We start from the raw sequence: 18,609 nt of genomic DNA, 5'->3' as shown, positions 1-18,609 counted from the left end.
TTGCCATGTTATTTATCTGTTGTAGTTTACTCCTTTTTGTCCTGTGTTTAATTGCTTGTCCTATTTAGTTGGTGGCTTTTGCCTCATTCGTGGAGTTCTTATCATTTTTCTCCCCACTAGAACATCTTTCAGTAACCTGTGTAGGGTTGGCTTTTTCTTCATGAAATTCTTTAGCTGTTCTTTGTCCTGAAAGTATTTCATTTCTCCATCAAACTTGAAAGAGAGTTTTGCAGGTTATAGAAATCTGGGCTGGAATTGTTTTCATAGAGGACTTGAAGTACTGTGCTCCATTCTCTTCTTGCCTTCATGGTTAGTGAAGAGAAGTCGACCATAATTCTGATGGGTTTTCCTTTGAATGTGATCTGCTTCTTTTCTCTAGCAGCTTTCAGTATATTATTGTTTTGCTGAATTTCTGGGATCTTGACTATTATATGTCTCAGTGTGCTTTTAATTGGGTTGAGCTTACTTGACGTTCTGTATGTTCGCTTACCTGAATGTCAGATTGTTTCCTCCTATTTGGGAAGTTTTCTGCTATTCTGCCTTATATTTTTTAATGTCATTTGTATTGACTCCTTCTTTCTCATTGATGCCTATTAGTCTTACATTGTTCATCTTTGCATCATCTTGCAGGTGATGGGTTATTTTTTCCTGCATCCTAGTCATTTTTAAGAGATCCTTTTTTACCTCTTTACTAGTGCCCCAGTGTCTTCAAGATCTGAAACTCTGTCTTCACTTTCACTTAAATGGTTTTGCAAGCTTGTGATTGAGATTTTAATTTCCTCTATATCTTTTTGACTCTGTTTCATGCGATCTATTTCTTTCCTGTATGTTGTCATTCACGGAATCCATCATTTTTCTAATCTCTATTTTTTTTTTAATCAATGTCTTCTTTAGAAGCAGTTATAAATTCTTTTCCTGCAGAGCTTTTTTCAGATTCGGTTTCCTATGTTTCTGTAGTTGATTCTTCAGATGCTATTAGTTCTGAGAATTCTTTTTTTATTTCAGAAAGAATTCCGCTCTGAGTTCCTCTATAACTTTCTGCTGTTGCTTATTTACTATCAACGCTATTAATTTGTACCTTTGAGCTGAGCTAGTAGAAAAGAATTCAGCTCTGAGTTTCTCTTTGACTTTCTGCTGTTGCTTATTTGCTATTGACACTATTAATTCATACATTTGAGCTAAAAGTGTCCTCTCCACTTCTTCTGTGTGGGCATTAGGTTTCCTCCATATGTTTCTGCATTTGATTCTCTACTGCAGATGTTATTAATTCAGGGATTTCTTTTTTCATTTACAATATGAGTTCCTCTATACCTTTCTGCAGCAGTTTATTTAGGAAGCCGTTCCTTCATTGCTTTCAGCTGTGTGATTCCCAATTTTTTCTGTGTTAGTGTCCTCTGCACTTGTTATGAGTGGGCTTGGGTTGTGAGATTGCATTTTGCTCGTTCTCGTCATTTTGTATAGCTCTGTCTTCTGAACGTTTTTGTCCATCTTTGTTGCATTTATAATCTTAGCACCTCCTGAAGTTCAGGTGCACATCTACAAAGTTTGGATTAATCCAGCTGTTCCTGGCTTGGGTCTGGCTGCTCTGCTCAGGTCCTTCCTGCTGCTGCCCTTGGTGGTGAACCTATTGTGTCTCTTTGCAAGATATTCTGCTCCTGGACTAGCTGGGTGGTTGTGTCCCCTACACTCTCTGCAGGGATTGCATCTGCAGGATTTTACTCCAGGCCTTGTATGCCAGGCCTGAGCTGAGTCTGGAGGTGAGTAAGGGGGAGAGGCAGCTCTTCCACACACTCACTGGGCATGGACTAAGACTGGATCTGGTGTTTCCAGAAATGTGACACAAATTCCTACTCTGTGAGCGGGATGTAGGGGGTACTATGGAGTGATGGGGTGCGTCCCAAGAGGGTGAGAGAGGGTGTCACCCATGCTGCAGCTGGGCTGGGACCAGTAGGTCAGGCTAGCATAGGGTAGCCGGAAGCTCTCCCACCCACTCACAGGGCCTTTGCTATGGCTTTATCTGGGGCTTCCCAGAATGCGGCAGAAATTCCTACTGGGCAAACAGGGAAGGGGAGGTGCTGCGGAGTGGTGGTGCGGGGCATCCTAATGCGGTGGAAGAGGGTCTCACCCATGATGCCCCTGAGCTGGAACCAGTAGGTCCTGCTGGTGCAGCATAGCCGGAAGCTCTCCCACATACTCACCGGACCTGGAGTAGGACTGAGTCCTCAGGTTTTCTAAGGAGTCTCACCACTGATTTCTATAAGGGTTGCACCAGTCTACATTCGCACCAGCAGGGGAGAAGGGTTCCTTTTCCCGACAGCCTCTCCAACATTTGTTGTTGGGTGATTTCTTTAGGATAGCCTTTCTTTCTGGGATGAGATGATATCTCAATGTTGTTTTAATTTACATTTCATGGATGGCTAGTGATGTGGAGCATTTTTTCATATATGTATTCGCTTCTTTAACTTCATCCTCTGAGAAGTGTGTGTTCATCTCGGATGTCCATTTCTGTACTGTGTCTTTAAATTTTGGGGCCCTAGTGTTTTTTAGTTCTTTATAAATTCTAGAGAGCAGACCTTTGTCTGAGTACTTATTTGTCAAGATTTTTTCCAAATTTGTGGGTTGTCTTTTCACTTTGTTGGTAATTTCTTTTGATGTGCAAAAACTTCTTAGTATGAGGAGCTCCCAGTTATTAATTCTTTCCAGTGTTTACCATATGTGATTTGATTTTTTTTTCATGCACTCTTTGCCTACCCCCATGTCTTCAAGAGATCCTTCTACTTTCTCTTCCAGAAGATTTAGTGTTTCTGTTTTAATGTTTAGATCTTTAATCCATTTTGACTTTAGCTTAGTGCATGGTGATAGACCTGGGTCAGTTTTCCTTTCGACATGTAGAGAGCCAGTTTTTCCAGCACCATTTGTTAAATAGGCCATCTTTCTTTCAGTGAGTCTGTTTGCCCCCTTTGTCAAAGATAATGTGGCTGATTGTGTTTGTATGGGCTTCAGCATCTTCTAATCTATTCCATTGATCCTCAGGTCTATTTTGTTGCCAGTACCATGCTGATTTTTATCACAGTAGCCTTATAGTATAATTTCAAGTCAGGTATTGTAATTACTCCTGCCTTGTCTTTGTTGCCCAGGATTGCCTTTGCTATTCTAGGTCTTTTCTGGTTCCAAATAAATTTTAGGATTGATTTCTCTAGGTCTGTGAGGTATGTTGGTAGTAGTTTGATAGGGATTGGTTTAAGCCTGTACAGAAATTTTGAGAGTATGGCCATCCTCACAATGTTGGTTCCTCCTATCCAGGAGCATGCAGTATCTTTCCATTTTCTGAAAGCCTCTAAGATTGCATTTTTCAGAGTACTGTGATTTTCCTGGAAAAGGTCTTTCATTTCTTTAGTTAGATTAATTCCAAGGTATTTCATTTTCCTTGGTGCTATTGTAAAAGGTATTGTTTCTATAATTTCCCTCTCGGTGTGTTTGTTATCTGTGTAGAGTAATTCTATTGACTTTTGGGTATTGACTCTGTATACTGCTATGCTACTGAATTTCTGTGTTAATTCTAGTAGCTTCTTGGTGGAGTTTTTTGGGTCTTCCAGTAAAGTGTCACATCGTCTGCAAAAACGATAATTTAATTACTTCTTTACCTATTCTCATTTCCTTTTACTTCTTTCTCTTTTCTAATGACTCTAGCTAATGATTCCATAGCTATATTGAATGGGAGTGGTGATAGAGGACATCCTTGTCTTGTTACAGATCTAAAAGATTTCAGTTTTTACACATTTAGAATTATGCTAGCCATTGGGTTTTCATAAATGGTTTTTGCCAGATTGAAGTAGAGACCTTCTATTCCAATTTTCTGTAGGACTTTGATCATGAATGAGGGTTGCACTTTGTCAAAAGCCTTTTCTGCATCAATGGAGATGATCATGTGGTTTTTAGTTTTCACTCTATTGATATAGTATATTACATTTATAGATTTTCGAATATTGCACCATCCTTGCATCCCCGGGATGAATCCTACCTGGTCATGGTGTATGATCTTCTTGATGATTTGCTATATTCTATTTACTAGGATTTTGTTGAAGATTTTGGCATCTATGTTCATGAGGGAGATTTGCCTGTCGTTCTGTTTTTTAGTTATGTCTTTCCCTTGTGTTGGTATCAATATAATGCTTGCCTCCAGGAATTATTTTCTCAGGTTTGCTTCCATTTGAATTTCATTGAAGAGTTTAGGGACTACATCTTATGTAAATTTCCTGTTGAATTCAGCAGTGAATCCATCTGGACCTGGACTTTTCTTTGTCAGTATGTTTTATATTACATTTCGTATTTCATTGACTATTATTGGGCTATTGAGAGTGGTTATATCTTGTTGATTCAGTTGTGGTAATTTGTACCTTTCTTGGTATCTGTCCATTTTGTCTATGTCTTCTATTCTGTGAGAGTATAGAATCTCAAAGTTGCTATTGATAATGTTCTGAATTTCCACTGGGTGTGTGGTAATTACACCCTTTTCTTTTCTTATTGATTGTATTTGAATTTTTTCCTTCCTCTTTTTGTTGAGGTTTGCTATGTCCTTTCGATTTTATTTAATCTTTCAAAGAACCAGCTTTTTGTTTCATTAATTCTTTGAACTGTTTTGTTAGTCTCAATTGAATTAATTTCTGCTCTAATCTTTATGATTTCTTCCCGTCTTTGGATTCTGGGTTTCGTTTGCTCTTCCTTTTCCAGTTGTTGGAGGTGCAGCATTAGGGTCTTTATTTATTCCCATTGTGATTTCCTAATGTGTTAGTTCACAGCTATGAATTTCCCTCTGAGAACTTCTTTCATTGTGTCCCATAAATTCTGATAAGTTGTGCTTGACTTTCCATTGAATTGTAGATATTTTTGAGTTTGTTGTTTAATTTCATCTTTGACCCATTGGTTGCTGAGTAGAGTGTCATTTAATTTCCATGTTTTTTAATGTTTTTTTACTGGTTTCTTTTGACATTTATTTCCAGTTTCATTGCACTGTAGTCAGATAATATGCATGGGATCATTTCTGATTTTTGCATATACTTAAGCATGACCTAGAAACCAGTATGTGGTCTATTTTAGAAAATGACCCATGCTCAGCTGAGTAAAATGTGTATTCAGCTGTGTTGGTGTGCAACACTCTGCATGTCTACTAGGTCCATTGTTTAAAGCTCTGGTTCACTTCTGTTATTTCTTTGCTAATTTTTTGTCTGGTTGACCTATCTTTTTGGGCTAAGGGGGTGTTAAGGTCTCCTGTTAATATTGTGGTATTGGATATTAGATTTTTCATGTCTATTAAGGTTTGCTTTATATAGTTGGGTGCTCCCGTGTTTGGTGCATACATATTTATGAATGTTACCTCTTCCTCTTGCATTTTTCCCCTAGCCAGTATATAGTTGCCTTTTTTATTTTGCTTTTTATTCTTGGTTTCAAGTTGAGACTGTCTGAGTATAGGACTACTACCCCTGCTTTTTTCTGAGGTGCTGGGGTGTAGTATTGTTTTCCGTCCTTTGACTTTCAGCCTATGAATGTCTTTATAAGTTAAATGTGTTTCTTGAATACAGCATATTGTTTCCTAATCCACTGTGCCAGTCTATTTCTCTTAATTGGTGAATTGGGTCCTTTTACACTTATGGTCATAATTGAAATGTATTGACTTACGATTGACATGTTATTTACCTGTTTTTTTTTTAATTCCTTTTTCTCTTTTTTTATTTTTTTCTCTATTTAATTGGTTGCTTCTCATGTCATTCGTAGAGTTCTGATCATTTTGGTCCCTCTTTAGAACATCTTTCAGGAGCCTGTATAGGGTTGGCTTTGTCATCATGAAATTCTTTAGTGGTTCTTTGTCATGGAAGTATTTCACTTCTCCAGCAGTCTTGAAAGAGTTTTGCAGGGCATAGAAATCTGGGCTGGAATTTGTTTTCATAGAGGACTTGAAGTACTGTACTCCATGCTCTTCTTGCCTTCACGGTTTGTGAAGAGAAATCGGCCATAATTCTAATGAGCTGTCCTTTGAATGTGTTCTTCTTCTTTTTTATAGCAGCTTTCATTATATTTTTATTGTGCTGGATTTCTGGGATCTTCACTATTATATGTCTCATTGTGTTTTTAATTGGGTTGAGGTTACTTGGTGTTCTGTATGCTTCCGTTATGTGAATGTCAGGTTGTTTCCTCATATTGGGTAAGTTTTCTGCTATTACTTCTGCCCATAATTTTTTAATGTCATTTGTATTGACTTCTTTCTCATTGATATCTATTAGTCTCACATTGTTCATCTGTGCATCATCTTCCAAGTGATTAATTATTTTTTCTCTATCTTAGTTTTTTTTGGCAGAACCAGGAATTGAACTCAGGCCCTTGCACCTGCCAGCAAAGCGCTTATTCCACTGAGCCATCTCCCTAGTTGTTTTTAAGAGATCTTTTGTTACCCTTTCACTAGCTACACCAGCATCTTCGAGTTCTGCAATTCTGTCTTCACTTCACTCAAATGATTTTGCAAGCTTGTGATTGAGATTTTAATTTTTTCTATGTCTCTGACTCTGCTTCATGTGATCTATTTCTTTCCTGTATTGCTTGTTCAAGGAATTCATCATTTTTCTAATCTCCTCTATTGTTTTATCAGTGTCTCCTTTAGAGGCATTTATTCTTGTAGTGCAGATTTTTTTTTTTTTTTTCAGATTGGGTTTCCTCTCTATTTTTCTGTACTTGATTTTTTACTTTAGATGCTATGAGTTCAGTGAATTCTTTATTTCAAAAAATAATTCCTCTCTGAGTTCCTCTATAACTTTCTGCTGTTGCTTATTTACTTTCAATGCTATTAATTCATACATTTCAGCTGATCTAGTGTCCTCTGCACTTGTTCTGGGTGGGCATTGGGTTTCCTCTGTATGTTTCTGCATTTGATTCTTTACTGGAGATGTTATTAATTCAGGGATTTCTTTTTTCATTTTCAATCTGAGTTCCTCTGTACCTTTCTACAGCTGTTTCTTTATTTCAGAAGCTGTTCATTCATTGATTTCAGCTCTATGATTCCCAATTTTTCTGTGTTAGTGTCCTCTGCACTTGCTATGCGTGGGCTTGTGGTCTGAGATTGCATTTTGCTCCTTCTCATTGTTATTTTGTATAGCACTGTCTTCTGACCTTTGTTGTGCAGCTTGGTACAGTTATAACCTTAGCATCTACTGATGTTCAGGTGCCGATCTTCAAAGTTTGAATTTATCCAGCTGTGCCTGAGTTGAATCTGGCTGCTGTGCTCAGCTCCTTCCTGCTGCCCCCCTTAGGAGTGAACCTGTTGCTCCCCTTTGTAAGATGTTCTGCTCCAGACAGATGTTCTGCTCTAGCTGGGTGGTTCTGTCTCCTACTCTCTCTGTAGGGACTGCAGCTGCAGAGTTTCACCCCAGACTTGTATACCAGGCCTGAGCTGAGTCTGAAGGGGACAAGGTGGAGTAGCGGGGAGAGGAAGCTTTCCCACACACTGACTGGGCCTGGGCTAGGGCTGGATCTCCAAAGGTCTTTTAAAAGAGATGTTTATTTATATATTTAATTTGCAATGAGAAATACTTGTTTAAATGCTGTAAGTATATACTTTTTCTAACATTGTCATACTTGTTTGGCCTTATGACTCAACAAGTGGATGCTCCATATAGCAGTTTAAATTTTGTAAATGAAAATTCTGAAGCCAACTATTCATTCATGCAAAGTAGTAATCACTTGTTGGCACATGTGTCAGAAGCTTTGCCTGCCATTGCACCTCAAATAAGGATGATACATAGTTCCGAGTATGTCCTAAGATATTATAATTCAGTCTGAATTATAATCATATCACTCATAATGCCCCATGTCTCAAGAAAGGCCTTGCAGAATGACTCCTCTGCTTGGGAATTTGGAGGTGTAGCAGGTCCCCTAGAGGAGACTGGTGCTGACTTAAATTACTGACTCAAAAATGACCTGTGGATGAAGCCACCTAGACAGTATGTCATCAAAGATGACAGGGCTGCTTAACCTGGCTGCTGGCTACATCACTTTATCCTGTCTGCTCCTCCATTCCTGGGACAACTCGTGCCTTACTTCAGATGGGACGCTAGAATGAGGTGGAAAAGGCCTCCAGAAGTCAGCACAAGTCTCACAGTTTGCAGTCCCTGACCTTTACCTATCTATGGTAATGTCTCTTGTTATCTTTTCCACTGGAATGTAAGCTTCTCTGTGGCAAGATAACCACAGAAGTATTTATGGTGGCACCAGTGGGTTGATAATACCTACGCTGAACACTAGACAGTGTGTGTGCATGATCTCATCAGGTGCCTGCTAGGGGTGAGAGCAGTTATCATTCTTTCCTGCTGTACTAATGATGTCAGTGAAACTTGGAGAGGTTAGATGACTTCCTCATTTCTGTCTGCAGCACATTAGAAGAGATGGTCAGTTGTCTGTTCTGTTCTGTATGTGTATGTGTACAACTTAAAACCTCTCTGCCACAAGCTCTATTTGATCAGCCAGGACAGGGTTTAATCTGTGACAAGTACTTAATAATGAGCAGATGTGCTCTGTAGGGTTATCCTGCAAGCTGTCTCCACCTGATTCTGTTGGGTTGCTGTTTCAGTGCCCTCCCTCAAGTGCTTGGGCATTGAGGCCCAGGTCGTTGTCCTTTAGGCATCACTGGCTCTTTCTTTTGGCAGGGAATGTGCAGATCAGAACTGCTTGGCTGCTGCTCTTGGATACCACTTCCTCGTGCCCACTCTGCCACTATTTCTAACCCCTGGGCCCTTATTGCCACTGCAGATTCATCCATAGCCCAACGCTGTCTGAGCTCTGTCTATACCACTTTGTACTTCCTTGTGAGGTCTCAGTGTGTCTCAGTGTGCATCCACAAGGTTGGGCAGCAGAGCACTCACTTGCTTGAAGTAGCTGGCCCCTTGGCAGAGCCTCCTCTGTGCTTTGCCTTTCTTCTGGGCTTTATTCCTCGGTGGGTGTGTGGCTCAGTGTTGTTGAGGCTGTTTGTCAGGCTGTTTTGTAAGGCTCCAGTTGGAGCTCTTTAAGAAATATGGTAAAATAATATGCTTCAGTAACTGTTGATTAGAAATAAAATAATCGATGACTATCCTAAAGCTTTATTTCTGTTTCTGTGCTGTCTTCTCTTAAAAGCAATTATGACAAAGTTCTTTATGAAACCTGCTAGCAGCTATCACATACTTTATTTATAATACATTTTTCTTTTATAAATGAAGTTTGTAAGTCTGGATCTGACAGTATTATCCTTCCCTCCAGATTCTTACGCTGAGTTGGGTAAGGACACTTCCATATGGACCAGCAACATGACGTGCTTGCCATTTCTGTGGGATCTGAAGCAAAATTGCTCAGGTTCAAATTCAAGCTTTGCCGTACTCTATTTGTATGACCTGTGCCTCTGTTTCCTCATCTTTGAAATAGGTTTTTAGGACTGATACTGAAGACCAAGTAAGGTCTTCTGTACTAAAGTACTTAGACATGTTGAATTTATACTAATGGCCTAAGTGTGTCTTCACTGTAACATCTGTGTTTCTTCTGTATACTTGGAGCTGGTCCAGCTGCAGAATTATTTCCACTATTAAACTAGGACCACATACATGTTCTCCATTAAACATTTATTGACTAAGCTATAATGTATCAGTAAAGAACAACCCTTTACTAACTCATTAGTTCTTTAATTTTTTTATTAGATATGTTTTTCTTCTATTTCCCAGTTTTCTACATTTCATACAGCTCTACTTTAGTTATTGGATTTCATTGATTGATTTTAATTAGTTTGTTGGTGTCTTTTTTGGCTGTCAGCAGTTTCATAAGAACTGGCTTTTGTTGTAAGTTGTCCTCAAAGTATAACTTAACCTAAGCTGGTAGTGCCATGATTTCATTATAATCTGTATTGTTAAATACATGTAGATTCTGAAATTATGGAGCCATTCCATAAAAGGTGGGTTTTAATATTCTTGCTTCTAAAAGGCATTTATTTAAGAGTTTTTGGTGAACCTTTAAAATATTAATTGCATCCTGATTCATAAATTCTAAAGACACTTCCCTGAAAACTTTAAGTTATATTGTAAAGAACCTAAAAGCATTTATATGGTTTAGAAAAGTATCTTAGGATGCTGTTTATTTATTTATTTATTTACTTGGCGGAACTGGGGATTGAACTCAGGTCCTTGTGCTTGCCAGGCAAGAGCTTACTGAGCCTTCTCCCCAGCCCCTGGATGCCTTTTAATTCAAGGGAAAAATGTAATTCATTGATCTTGGAACCCTGTTGATGCTAAGAAAGCAGTTCACATATTCATCTTCCATTTGGTATTTGTTGATGGAGATGAATGGACATTGTGTTTCTCTTGTGTACAGGGTGGATATCCGCTTCAGACATCTAGAAGGACAGGGTACTGAATCTGGTAAGGTCCCTGTGGGGGACCCAGGACCCTGCCTGCTCCTCCTGGCCCTCTCTGACTGAGGATCACCAGTGTTTCCACAGTTAGGCCTGGAAGTGCAGTGTCCAAGACTGAGGATACATGTCATGTTATTGCCTTGTTTGCCTTTAGTTCAGTTGCTATTCCAGCATGATTCCTATTGTTTCTGCAGTAGAATCAGGTTTTGCTGTTCCCTTGGTAACAAAGCCTCATCAGAGATCCAAGTCTGTTGTTTTTATCTCATGACTTGACTCCTCAGGTAGTTCTGATTCTTGTGATGGAAGCCTTGATATGCAATATGCCTGGCACTATCTAGTCTTTGGTCTGATAGTTTTTTTCTCCCCAGTATATTGAAGACAGGCCTGTCTTAATTGGTGCTGTACCAGAAGTTTCCACACAGGTCCCTGGGGGCAGTAGGAATATGTTTCTCTGTGATCTAAAACAAAAGAGGGGGATATGAGGGGAATGGGAGTTAGTATGTAAATTTATTTTTCATGCAACAGTATGTTTTATAAATCCACAGATACCTGAACACTTGCAGCAATTTTTATTTTAAATTAAAAAGTAAAGAGCTAACTCTTTATATCTGAAGCTGATGCTGTAGGCTAGTGGGGTGTGTGTGTGTGTGTGTGTGTGTGTGTGTGTGTGTGTTCATATATCCACACATGCATAAACATGTATGAGGGTACATTTGTCATAATGAAATCAGCGTGATCCTTTTTCACAATGTGTACATCTTGTGTTTCCCACTTCAGTCCATCTGTTTTCCCAAGGTGGTAGTGGTTATTTCTGAGTTATCTGCAAGCTCTTTTCTGGTCTCTTAGGGTGTATTTGAGCCTTACGTGTAGATGTCTTATAGCTGTTGGATATGGATAATAACAGCATATGTAATATATATTGAACAGTTTTGTGCCAGCAACTTAGTAGTGTTTTAAAATGGATATTTTTCTATTCTGCTGAGTTAAGGCTTTGAGCTCATATTTTGAATTTGAAGGTATTAGGATTTGAAATATATAAACAGATCCATAAGTCATCCTTTTTCATGGGTTCAGGTGGTCTAAGTGGACTTTGTAAATTGAGGAGTATGATTTTTAGAAATTAAAATAGCTTTTATTATTATTTTTGTTGTTGTACAAGGTCTTTGCACTGAGAGACATTCCAAGCTTTTTCATTTTTTTTAAACAGTCTTTCTAAGTCACAAAGTTACCCAGGTGGTGGACTCAAACTTTGTCTTTCTGCTTCAGCCTCTCAGAATGCTGGGACTATAGCTGTGCACAACTACATCTGGCTGAAATTGCTTTGTATTTATCCTTAAATGCAGGTTAACCCTAACAAATACTTAAGAATACTTTATGCCATAGTTAGTGGTACTGTTGGTACTTGTTCTGTGGCAGATGAGGAAAACAAGGCATAGAGAACAGGTGAGAGGATGATATGGTTACCTATCATGTGAGGAGGGCTTATTCTGTGTCAGACACTTTATAAGCCTTTCTCATCTGTTAACCTACTTAGTCCTCATAGTAGTTTCCGGAAACACTGTTTTAATATTATTGCTATTTTTTAGTAAGGAAACTGAGACTTAGAGTTTAAGTACGTGGCCATACTGCTGAACAGGCTTCCAGGTCTCTGGTTCATGTGGCCATCCAGAATAGAATGGGGATTTGAGTCTGAATCACCTGCCTCACTATTTTCTTTTCTCACAGCCACATTATTTCCAGATCTTAAAGAGTTTTCTAACTTTTAATAATGATTATCAAAGAATGACAGTTATAGTTTGCTTAGATCAGTGGCCCTAAGTTGGGGTTGTATCCTCAGCCATTGTGCAGTATTAATAGCCATTTTTAGTTGTCACTGCTAGAGAGAGGAAGTGTTGACATCTAGAGGGGCCAGTGATGCTCCTAAGCACCTTACCACAAAGAGGACAGCACACCACAACAAGAAATGTTGGCTTAAAGTATTAGCAGCGCTGACACTGAGAAGTCCTAGTGCAGAATATTTTCATCTGTGCCCTTTTGTCAGTGGAATCTATGTCTTTAAAGTTATGCAGGAAAGAAAAAGAATTAAGCTGAAGAGTAAAAGGGAACAATGGGACAGAGCTAATGCTATGGGGGTTTTAGCTCTGAGTTTTGATATGTGAGCTAGATTAGTTTTAATTTTAAGAAAGGTACTTCAGTGGACTCCTAGGATCGCTTAAATTCATTTTAATGACCTTGTACATTCTGGAATGTAAGAGGACAGTATCTTATATTACTAAGTTTGAGATACAGTACGAATGTTGCATCTCTTGCTGTCTTTGTGAATATTATTTGTGTGTGTATTGTATAAAAGTGACTTCATCGAAGATGACTTCTGCCAGAGTTCAAAACACAGCAGGTAATGTACTTACTGAAGACGTAAGAACATGACTAATTCTTGTCTCACAAGGAAGACGTAAATTGGTTTATTATAATGATGTAATATTTGGGTACTTGATTTATCATCTCCATCTCTAATGATGCAAAACCTTAAGAACAATCAGGTTATAAAAATGCAGAGGGCAACTCTGAAGTCTGACCTTTTTCCCTAAGCAGTTAAAAGTGTAGTTTATGTACTGATCGTTTGCTGTTTATAAATATTTCCACAGATTATGGTTAAGAATGTGACCTGTATACCACATGGTGGGGAGTTCTTAGGTGCTTGATCTATGAGAAATCATAATCTGGGAAGATGTGATTTATTCAGATAATGGGGCAGGGAAATATCATAGAAAGCTGTAGGCTAGGGAAGTGCTGTGTTGAGGAGCAAATCTAGGATAGAAGAGGTATCAGAGAAGGAGTGGTCATTGAACTGCATCTGTCTTGAAGAAAACCTAAAGGGTGGTTTAGGTTCAGTACTAGTTTTTGCAAAAGAGTAGCCTTTTAAGGGCAGGATGGGGAAAAGAGGTGAAAGGAAATCACCATCATCATTATCACCACCATCTTCACAGCAACAGAGATGATCCAAGCTACTTTGTAATAGCACTACTCTAGAGGTTTTGGGATGAACTCATCATCCTTATAGTAATTTCATGGGTTGGTGTTATAACCATCGCAGACAGGAAAGCTGGGGTGTAGCAACGCCAGTGTCCTGTCCTTGGCCACAGGGCTGTTATGGCCCCAAGAAGCCACCCATCTTGTTCAGCTTGGTGGTTCCCAGTATGGTCAGGGAGTGGGATGAATGGGCCATGCTAAGCAAGACAAACAGGACTCTGGCACAGATGCCTTTGTAGAGCTTTTAAAAAAAGGAATAAGTTTGAGGATTTGTTTAAAGAAACTGGCGCTGTTATATATGGTGTCATAGGCATACTTGGAAATGTGGTGACCTGGAAAATTAGAGAAGTATGATGAGAGTTGAACTGGCCAAAGTGATTAATTTGGGCATTGAAGTATGACAGTGTAAACACAGACCAAACAAATGGTAATTATTATCACAAAGCTATCTTCCAACAGGGTTGAGGTCAAGCCAATCGGGCTCTTTAGTTAGTGGGAGAATGTGACAGCAGCTCAGTCATCCCCATTCACTCACAGTAGAGAACAGTGGGGGATGAGCAAGTTATGGGCCGGCAGAAGCTTTCCATGGATCTGTGAACACAGGAGCCTAGAAAACTATGCATTTACCTCTTATACTTTATGTCCTCGACCCCCCCACCACCGTTGCACACTCATGACAGTGAACTGAAGGGTTTGATCAGAAAAGTAACAAATAGCATCTCAAAACACTGTTGATTTTTATTTGTTTCCTTTAGTGACTCTTCTTTGAAGTTGCAGTGTTACAAATGATGTATCTAATTGGACCTACTGCTCAAAGAGGATTCATTTTCTCTCTTATTCATTAATTCATCAAACATTTTTAAGAAGCCAGTCTTTGACCTGGGAGGTTCAGTGTCTAGACTTGAGCAAAGAGACAAGGGAATAAAAAAAATAAAGTGGTGGATATGGAAAGCGGAAGTTAGAAGACAAAGCAAAAAGTTTAGGAGTCTGTGGAAGGACCAGGGGCAAAAGGGAGGGGGAGAGGAGAAGGCGGCAGTCCTTAGTTCCAGATGTGTTTTCTCCAGTTTGTTTTTCCTGTATCTGGGGCTGACACCCTGCCCTTCAAGTCCATGTTTTTTTCCTCATTCATCTGGAATGCATCTCCTGGGAAGCCCAGCAAGATGGCAGCCACCTCTTCCTCCCCTTTACTCATGCCCAGAGCCATACCCATGGGCCCAGGGCCTTCTGGTGCTGAGATTCTTCAGGTTTATACTCCTACCTCTTCTTGTTATCTTTCTCTAACCAGTCCTTCCCCTTGTTGTATTGGTGGCCAGAAACATATGGGATATTAAAAATACTGCATTGGAAAATACGTAGCAATTATAGGCAGATAACAGCACATAGTTGAAAGAATATTTTATCTTGCTGGGTATCACCTCAGGTTCATAGTATACCTTCTTAATAATGTCATTTTGGACTACATGCTCTCTTAAAAATATAGTATGTAAGTATTATTCATGCCTTACTCCACTAATTCATAGAATATGGCAAGGTTGTCACCTCCAGGGCTATAAGAAGGTTCTATAAGAGAGGCTGTGTTCTTATAACACCCTATTATAATAATCAGTGAGACACAGAATTAATCCCTACCTTTGAAAGGAGTTGAAGAAATAGAATCATAAATATAGAAGCAAAAATATCTTTTGTTGCATATTTTAAATTATAGTATTCCTGTGGAAAACAGATGACATTTCTAGTAGAGTTTCATATTTATACAGTCTAGTTTATTCTGGTTTGCTAGTACTTGGACTGTATATTATAGTTCTGAATCTCCAAGTCTGACAAAAGGAAACTGTATCCTTGTTATGTGATGATAAATGCTTTGTAATTACTCTGCAACTAAAATACTGAACTTACATGGTTATATGGTTATTCATATATGAGTATGAATATATGAATAACCATATAACCATGTTTTGTTTATTTTTTAAAAACTTACCAGGAGAAAGGTGAAATGGTGAGAAAAATGAACTCTGAAAGAGAAATGTGGCCATCAGGAAGTAGGTGTGGTAATGGAGGAATGGCTAGCCTTGCTGGCCTGACCAGTCCATGGTTAGAGTGTTGACTTATTTTTCAGGTTTCCTTAAGAATTAGATTTGCCATGCATACCAGGCCTTTGCATGGCTTTGTGTACTCGATCCCAATACTATCTTTATAAGATTGCTATTATTTTCATTTTAAACTTAAAGCATTAAAATGTTAATTATCTAGCTGAAGGATACACAGGATCTAGTTGGAGACTAGATTTTCAGCCCAGGCAGCTTGGCTGCAGCCTTTAAAGGTCTTGTCCAGAGATTTAGTGTAGGAGTGGATGCACCTACATTCTAAGACTATCCTGCCACTTTCCATGTGTGATCTTCCAGGGATTTTTCAGAGTTTTGAATAAGGTGATACATGGAAATGCTTTGTCATGTATAAGAAACAGGTGGTCATTGCCTTTGAGACATTCTATTTTCTATCCTGGGGAGATGGCAGGGTAGCTTGAACTCTTCCCAGATGTCAGCAAGGCTGGAGGCCTCACTGAGAGCTCTACTTAGTTTTCTGATCTTAGGATGGATAGAGATGGGAGTGAAAAGAGAAAAGAGAAACTAAAAAAGATCAAGAAGTCATATGTATATATGTATCAGTTCTCCATGATGAATGCATTTATTATATGTCACTTCATACACTAATAAAAGAAAACAGACATCCCACTTAACTGGATAATTTCTAAGGTTTCTTATTGTTCTAATCTCTGGCGACTCCAAATTGGAGATTTTATTTTCATACTTTCGTATCCACTAGCTACATCATTCAAAGTATGGGAATGCCCTTGCATTTGGTCTGCTTGTATATGTATATAACGGGGCAAATATACTATTAAGGTTTGGACACAAAATGTCTCTACAGGGTCATGTATTAAACAGTGGGTGCCCAATACAACAGTATTCAAGGTGAGGCTTTGGGAAGGTGATTGGATCTTGAGTACACTAATTTTATCTGCAGATTAATCCATTGATTTTCCATAATTTATTGGCATTATTGGAAAGTATTTGAAACTTTGGAGGTGGTTCTAGTTGAAAGGAGTGGGTATGGTGGCATAACCTTGGGTCTGTATCTTGTTGGGCCCTTCCTGTGTGGCTGTTTTTCTTTCTATGCTTCCTGGCTTCCACGAAGTGAGCAGCTTTCTTTCTTTATGCCCTCTCTCATGGTACTTCTTTCCACTGGCCTAAAAGTAGTGGAGCCAGCTGAGCATGGGCAGAAACCTCCAAGATTGTGAGCCACAATAAACCTTTCTTCCTTTGTTTATGTCAGGTATTCTGTCACAGTGATAGAAAACTGACTTACACGCAAGCCTTCTATTCAGTGTGATGGATTTTTACCTAGTATCCTTGACTTCTTTTTCTTAAAGAAGGGTACAGGTTTATTTATTTATTTATTTATTTATTTTTGTCTTTTTCAGACAGGGTCTCACTATGGAGTTCAGGCTGAACTTGAGCTTACTTTATAGTCCAGGCTGGTTTTGAACTCACAGGGATCCTCCTGCCTCAGCCTCCCTAGTGCTGGGATTACAGGCATGCACCACCACACGCAGCTGTTTTTCTTTCTTTGAATCACTACTTCTTGAGTATTAAGAAAGAGGAGAATATTATGAATGAAAAGAGACTGTAAGTTAGTTATTTTTCATATCATTTTTTGATCCCGTAAAGGTCACAAGTAGAAGAGATCACACACAAACTCCATGATGGGAATGAGATGTATAGACTAATGTATGTGCTGCAGGAGTCAAACTATGGTTTATGGAGTAGTTTCTCTTCATTATTTCACCTTTCCAACTGCCCATATTTCTATCAGCAGTTGTCTGGAGGGAGGAAGGTATTATACAACCAAAGAGAAACATTTATGAGATTTGATGGGTGTAGTTTGCTTCATTAAGTGGAAGACTGTACCAGTGTCACTTACTAATGCATAGTCTGCAGATGACCTCCATGAGAATCCCATAGAATATTTTTAAAAGACGCTTGTGGCCCATCCCAGATCTAGTGCATCAGAAGTATACTATCATACTATCATTATTTTGTATTTTAAAAAACATATTCATTTCATGTGTTCCTCAAGCTTCAGTTTGATAAAAGCAATGATACAAATTTATCACATCCTTTAACCTTGTTTAGATTTTGGCCCACAAGCTCCAGGGCTAGTTTTCTCCCATCAGGGCATGTTGCTGCCAGTGAGGGCTTGCTTTGCAGATTTCCAGGTGATCTGACTGGAGAGTTGTGCTGGGAGTGGCTGGGAATGGTGCCAGAGAGATGGAAACTGAGGAGAGACTGTAGAGTGAGGCAAGGATGTACCCCATTGGCATGGTTCAGGCAGAGGTGGTCTGTGTTCAAGGCAGTTTATTTCAGCATTCCTAAGAAGCAGAAGGGAAGTTAGATTCAGATGGGTGGGTAGAAGGCAGAGGCAACAGGAGGCTCAGTGGGGAAGGGTGGAGGTATGGTGACAGGGTGAGACCTTTGGAACTGTTACCTCAGCCCTTTATTGCCAGGTGTTTGTGATATGATTTGCCAGTGTAGCTACCAGGAATTTGATAATTGAATATTTAGACATTAAATATAAGGTATTATATGGTTTGGATGCATATATTGTTTTCAAGTAAATACTAACATTGAGGCTATCTAGTTGAACACAGAACTACTAAAGAAAAGTTGAGTTAATTTCTGAAAATATACATAGTCCTACTCTAAACCTATTGATTTAGAAGATTCTAGAAAACACAAGTACATAGAAAATCTCATTTAGCATTCTAGTTCAGTTGTCCACAAACCACGTATAGGAAACACATAGGGAATTAAAAAAGAAAGATGTCTGATTTGTATGCCCAGATGGTGGGATTTTTTTTTTTTTTTTTTTTTTTTTTTTTGTATTTTAGTAAGGGATTACAGTGTCTCACTACATAGATTGGACTCCTTCTGATCCTTCTATGTTCAGCCTCCCAAGAACTGAGATTACAGGTGTGAGTCACCACACCCAGTCTCAATCATGGTCTTAGTGGGCCCCAGGGGCCGGGTGGACCAGCAGGGCAGGCTGGGGATTGAACCTGGCTGCTGAGACAGGCGCTTTAATCCACTGAACTATTTGGCCAG

This window comes from Octodon degus, unplaced genomic scaffold, assembly GCF_000260255.1.
Source record: "Octodon degus isolate 3935 unplaced genomic scaffold, OctDeg1.0 scaffold00016, whole genome shotgun sequence".
Lineage (NCBI taxonomy): Eukaryota > Metazoa > Chordata > Mammalia > Rodentia > Octodontidae > Octodon > Octodon degus.
This window is presented reverse-complemented; position numbering follows the sequence as displayed.